Source organism: Amblyomma maculatum, chromosome 11, assembly GCF_055883805.1.
Source record: "Amblyomma maculatum isolate TAMU_Amacu chromosome 11, ASM5588380v1, whole genome shotgun sequence".
Classification (NCBI taxonomy): Eukaryota; Metazoa; Arthropoda; class Arachnida; order Ixodida; family Ixodidae; genus Amblyomma; species Amblyomma maculatum.
The window spans coordinates 152,812,428-152,818,603 of NC_139354.1; the positions used below are offsets into that span (position 1 = coordinate 152,812,428).

At 53.0% G+C, this 6,176-nt stretch overlaps 1 long non-coding RNA gene across 1 annotated transcript; it reads right to left on the reverse strand.

Moving 5' to 3' along the window:
• Nucleotides 1-693: 693 nt before the first annotated feature.
• On the reverse strand, nt 694-5,725 carry LOC146175198 (uncharacterized). Its single transcript, XR_014702144.1, has 3 exons — nt 3,846-5,725; nt 3,275-3,584; nt 694-2,267 (listed from the first exon to the last, which is right to left on the reverse strand). It is a non-coding gene; the product is annotated as an uncharacterized LOC146175198 (long non-coding RNA).
• Nucleotides 5,726-6,176: the final 451 nt, after the last annotated feature.

The following is a 6,176-nucleotide window of genomic DNA, read 5'->3' on the forward strand; positions in this document are numbered from 1 at the left end:
CGGAGACCCTGGATTCGATCCCGACCACCAGCGGCTGCGCTTCAATGGAGGTGAAACGAAGAAGCGTCCGTGAGGTGTGCAACCTCAGTGCATGTTAAAGATCCCAGGTGGTCTAAATTTCCAGAGTCCTCCGCTGTGACATCTCTCACAGCCTGAGCCGCTTTGAGACGTTAAACCCCATAAACTACACTAAAATAAGTCACCGTAGCATAATGTACCTTCAAAATCGACTGAGCAAACTATCGATTCCGCGGCCTCGAGGAATTGCTGGCCATTGTTATTATAAATTCAAGCAGCTAGTTGAGAAACACAAATACCAGTGGGCTAATGATTATAGTGATCTGGTTGAACAATCGGCCAAAGCCGGCGGCTGTACGACGGGATAGATTGTTTCATGTTGATTATCGCAACGCTTCGGTCATGCGCAGCCCTCCTAGAGGGCACTGCTAAAATTTAAGACTATATATAGTCAACAATGCAAACACGGAGGCCAGTTGGTTGATCATACTGGGGGGAATACTGTGCTACTTGATGGACAGGGACAAGAGAGAGAAGACACACGAATGAAGCGTAAACATACAACTGTTTATTTTTGTCCACAAAACACGTAAATTATATTGAAGGCCTCGCCTTCAAAAAAAAACGGGTCCGCGAGCCATGGTCTCGCCCGACGAGTGACAAATCCAGTCTCTTAAAAAACACCGATTTATTCCGGATAAACAAAAAACCAAAACAAAGAAACATAAGGCGCTACTGCACTGAGAACAGGCTGTTCATGCGCGCGACAATAGAACACCAACGGAAAGCGGGAAGAAAGTCAGGGCCTTACCGCGGTGAAACCAAACACACTGCGGAGCGAATAAAAACGAGCAATGGGGCCAAAGCGCTAACGGCGACACAAGAAAGATTGCTCCTCGCGGTACAGCAACTCACAGGAATACGCCTAGGCTATTCCTGCAGGCACTGCTTCCATCGTCGTGTCGGCGATCTTCTTTTAGTCGTCCGTGCACACCCTGCTGGCCCATGACGCTCGCCGGTTGCCCGGCGCCGGCCTCTCCGCCGGGGCAAAAAAGCCCTGCGCCTCGCTTCTGACGCGCTTATCTACCCTCGTCTGTCGCCGCTAACATCACGCACTCCAAGATTAGGGAGTTTTAGAATAGGGGGACCCAAGGCTTGGGGCCCCCAAGGAAATAGCGTGCGGCGGCGCAACGTGCTAGCCGAGCGGCGAGTTTTAGAATAGGGGTTTTCCCGACGCAGCGAAGCCGGGCTTGCGTTCGTCGATTGCAGCGCCACGACGGTAAACCAAGAAAAAGCATTTAAATATATAAGATCCAACAACGCTATTTTGTTCATCAAAAAGTGCTACTATTGTACAAAACTATATTAAAACTACCAGTTATATAAACTGTTTTTGTCATACAAGACGAAATCGGCCAATTGTCAATCCAGGCCGAGGCCGGGAAAACTCCTTTGAACCTTCCGCGCTTTCCGCCGTCTGGTCCCCATGGCAACCAAACGAGGCGAACTCGCTAGGCCTAGCAGCTCGGTAAATCCGGAAGCAATCAGAAAATATAGGGCTTTTATTGCTAAAATTTGGTGGTGCGGGCATTATGAGACATAGCATAAGCTTCGTTGGCCTTTCGTTTGCCATGAACGCGGGACACCATGGAGCGGGGACGACGAATGTGTGCCGAGGCGAGCGGCCGCCGCTTGGCAGGTCGCCGCCATGTTGCCGTAACCCAAGCGACCCAACGGCGGCTTGGGGCGAACGCTATTTCCGAAAAATAGGGGCCGCCCCTAGCGTTAACCCAAGACCCCAAGCGCGCCTTACGTTCTGCGCATGCGCATTTCGACGCCCCAAGCTCCTTGGGGGCCCCAAAGCTTGGGGCCCCCTATTCTAAAACTCTCTATTATCTTCTTGTTCATGCGCACTCGCGCTGCCCGTGCAAACAATACAAATAGCAAGACGCGCGCGTGATTTAAAACACCTAAAGTGGCTGTGGAGCCCCACACTCCCCCCCTCTCAAGACGGGACACCTCCCGAGATTTCTAAGAACGAAACAAAGAAGGGCACTGGCAGGAGTACAAAAACAATGCTGGTTCCGGCGAGCTGCCCGCTTGAAGGAATCCGCTGGATTGTTGGCATTCATCAGACGATGGTCCAGGTGGCTCACATCTGGTAGACCCGAGTGCCGTTACGTACTTTCTGGGCGCCCGAAGTACTTTCTCAGGTCGGCGACGTTGACTGGTCCGGTCTCCCGGCCACCCTGCACATGACGAAGCATGTAAGCGAGCCGCGAAAGACTATTACTACAAAAGGACCAGTCCATCGAGGAGCGAGAGAGGCGGTAAATCCTTTTCTAGCATCACTTAGCGGGTGCGAGCGGCGGAGTACTTTATCCCCTACGTCGAACTGCAAAGGATGCCTGCCCTTGTTGTACTGGCCGCAGTGCTCCAGGCGAGCGAGGCCCAAGTTCTCCTTTAGAGTTCCAGCGAGACGACTGGAGAGATCCTGGGTGAACCTGGAATAGCTGGCAGCCTGTAAATCAGAGTCATGAGTAAGGGCATGTTCAATGGGAAATCGAAGCTCACGGCCAAGAAGAATAGCTGCCGGCGTAAAACCAGTCGACCGTTTTGCTGTGGTTCTTGTGGCGAAAGCCATCTCCTGCACTCGCAAATCCCAGTCTTTGTGACGTTCCGTGAAAGCCACGAGCATGTCTTTCAGGTTTCTGTTGCTCCGCTCTGTGATGTTGGCCTGAGGATGGTAGGGCGTAGTCTTTTTGCGCTGCACGCAAAGAGCTTTGCAGGTGTCAGCAAATATCCTGCCCGTGAAATACGTCGCATTATCAGTGATTAGCTGCGCCGGGAAGCCGAACCAAGTGAATGCGTCTGAGAGTTTATTCCAGACTACCTTTGAGTCCAGCTTACGCAGCGGGTATAATTCAACCCAATTAGAAAAATGATCAGGGACCTTTCACAGATCTAGGATAAGGACCCATTACGTCGCAGGCAACAATTTCCCATGGGTAACGGCTCTCCACAGGTTGCAAGAAGCCCGGTGGTTTACCTCCCCTTGCCTTCGCTGTCTGGCATGCAAGACAAGTACGGACGTATGCCACGACATCCTTTCTCATGCGGGGCCAAGTTACGATGCGACCCAACTTTTCATATGTTTTCTTGCCATCGCTGTGGCCTGCAAGGCGTGTGTCGTGAAAATACTCTAAAAAGAGCTTGCGCAGGCTCTTTGGCACGACAACACGAAATGGAGACTCACCACCATCTGTGTCGGCAGCGGGTATATATCTCAGGAGAAGTCCATCCTCTGCATCCAGGTAGTAGTCATAGCTGCCGGTAGGCGCTGTGCTTCCTGCAGGGTTGGCGCTGTCAAGCCCTTTCGTATTTGGATGCACTGAGGATCGCTTAGCTGAGCTTCGAGCAGCTGTTGACGGGAAACCAGCGTTCCCCAGGCCTCAGCGGCTTCTGCGATCACCAGGACTTGCGGTGCTGGCTCGCCATCTACAGGTAACGGAGCTCGGGACAGGGCGTCGGCTGCCTTGTTGAAGGTGCCTTTCTTGCACTCCACCCTGTAATTAAATTTCAGAAGAGCGAGCGCCAAGCGGGCTAGACGGCCGGCTGGGTTCTGCAGCTTTGACAACCAAAACAGTGCCTGATGATCGGTCTGAATTGTAATCTCAGCCCCATCCAAATACATGTCAAACTTTTCTAACGCAAATACAATTGCCAAGCACTCTTTCTCTGTTACCGTGTAGTTTCGTTCCGGCGATGAGAGAGTGCGACTTGCAAATGCCATCCTGGAGGCGGAACGTGGACGGCAAATCGCTTACCGTTTGGTCCTTGACGTCCTGGGGCCGTGTTTCACGCTCCAGAGGGCCGCCAATCGCCTCTGTTGCCGGGGCTGTCTGGGCCAGAGGAGACTGCTTTCCACGTCTCTTACGTCCCTTAGGCTGACGTCTGCAGCCGCCCCGTACCCTGGCTGCCGGGTGATGAGACGACCAAAACACCAGGCTCCGTGCTGGCCACGTTCCTACGCCCGCATTGTAGCAGGCGGCAACCGGAGGAGGCCCGGTCCGGCCTGCCACCCCTTATTCTCGGTCAGTCACTGGAAGAGGCCCGGTCCGGCCTGCCACCCCTTGCTCTCGGTCAGTCACTGGTAGAGGCCCGGCTCGGCCTGCCACCCCTTGCTCTCGGTCAGTCACTGCAAGAGGCCCGGCTCGGCCTGCCACCCCCTGCAGGCGGCCAGTCACTGGAGGAGGCGCACCAGGGATTGCGACCTCGTGGAAGTCGCCTGCCCCCATACGGCAGCTGGGGGTCATCACGCTGCAGGCTGCCAATGATCCGAGCCATGCACAGGACGGCTAGAGGCAGGTCTCCGCGGGGGGAGGTGGCTTGTAGTTTAGCTCTGCCAGAAGAGATGCCTCGATGCGGGAGGCCTCCCTGGCCATGTCCTCGAAGTCCATGAACTGGCGGCGCCGGAGGTATGGCTGGTACCTCGGATGGCACCGATGTACGGTATGAGCCACCTTCTCTGGTTCCGGAGCTCCAGGATCTGCCCGCTCGTGCAGCTCTTGAAAGCTGCGCAAAAACTCGAGCAAACCCTCGTGTTCGCCTTGCGTCCTGGCACAAAGCTCATCCTTGATGCGGATGATGTAGTCAGGCGACATAAACTCTTCCCGAAAACGCTGTACAAAGTCCTGTTTTGTTGTGAATGGCCGTTGTCTACGCCTCCAGGTTGCTGCGGAACCTACTAAACCTACAGGAATCACACGTGTGACCAGAGCACTGTCCGAAATTGTCATTGCCATCTGATAGTCATCGAGTTCATGAAGAAAATAGCAAACAGATTTCTTGTCGGCGTATCCTTCAAACCTCGGCACGGGCAAATTTAGCTGCAGATAGTTATCGCGATACAAGGGAGTGGGCGTTAACGAAACTGGCTCGCTTCCCATCACTTCTCTAAATTGTGCCTTTGACGCAAGTAGCTGGGACAGTAGGCCAACAATTCCGCTTTGAAAATCCGACGGTTCACTTTTCTGGTCTCCTAATTGCTCATGCATATAACCCGCATGGGTGGGAGGTGGAAATTCAGCTTTCAACTGGGCGCTTGCGCCAGATAGGTTGAGATCAACCGCCATAGCTACGCATGAAAACATGGAATGTTCTCACTAAAGTTGCGACACTCGCGGGGCAAACCAAAGCTCGAAGAAAAATCACGTTAGGCGCCAGATGAAGGCCTCGCCTTCAAAAAAACGGGTCCGCGAGCCATGGTCTCCCCCGACGAATGACAAATCCAGTCTCTTAAAAAAACACCGGTTTATTCCGGGTAAACAAAAAAACAAAACAAAGAAACATAAGGCGCTACTGCGCTGAGAACAGGCTGTTCATGCGCGCGACAACAGAACACCAACGGAAAGCGGGAAGAAAGTCAGGGCCTTACCGCGGCAAAACAAAACACACTGCGGAGCGAATAAAACGAGCAATGGGGCCAAAGCGCTAACGGCGACACAAGAAAGACTGCTCCTCGCAGCACAGCAACTCACAGAAATATGCCTAGGCTGTTCCTGCAGGCACTGCTTCCATCTTCGCGTCGGCGATCTTCTTTCGGTCGTCCGAGCACAACCTGCTGGCCCATGACGCTCGCCGGTTGCCCCGAGCCGACCTCTCCGCCGGGGCAAAAAAGCCCTGCGCCTCGCTTCTGACGCGCTTATCTACCCTCGTCTGTCGCCGCTAACATCACGCCCCCCAAGATTATCTGCTTGCTCATGCGCACTGGCGCTGCCCGTGCAAACACAATACAAATAGAAAGACGCGCGCGCGGTTTAAAACACCTAAAGGGGCTGCGGAGCCCCACAATATATAGCATTCTCGTCAAATCACAAACACATCATTCACGCGCGTGATCACACACGTTATCACTTCGACCACAACTCCGCATTTGCACAGCTATTATATCTACCTCCTCCTTTGTGACAGCCGCAGATGATGTACTAACAGACGTATCTTTTTTTGCTGACTCAATTAAGAAGGCTTCTACTTTCAATTCTTTCCTTTTGTTTGCTACAATTTCAAACAAACATAATGTGAAGGTGATATTTAGGGCGCCAAAAAATTTGATAAGCCTCTGCAACACAGTAAATGAGCATGACAAGCGTGGCAAG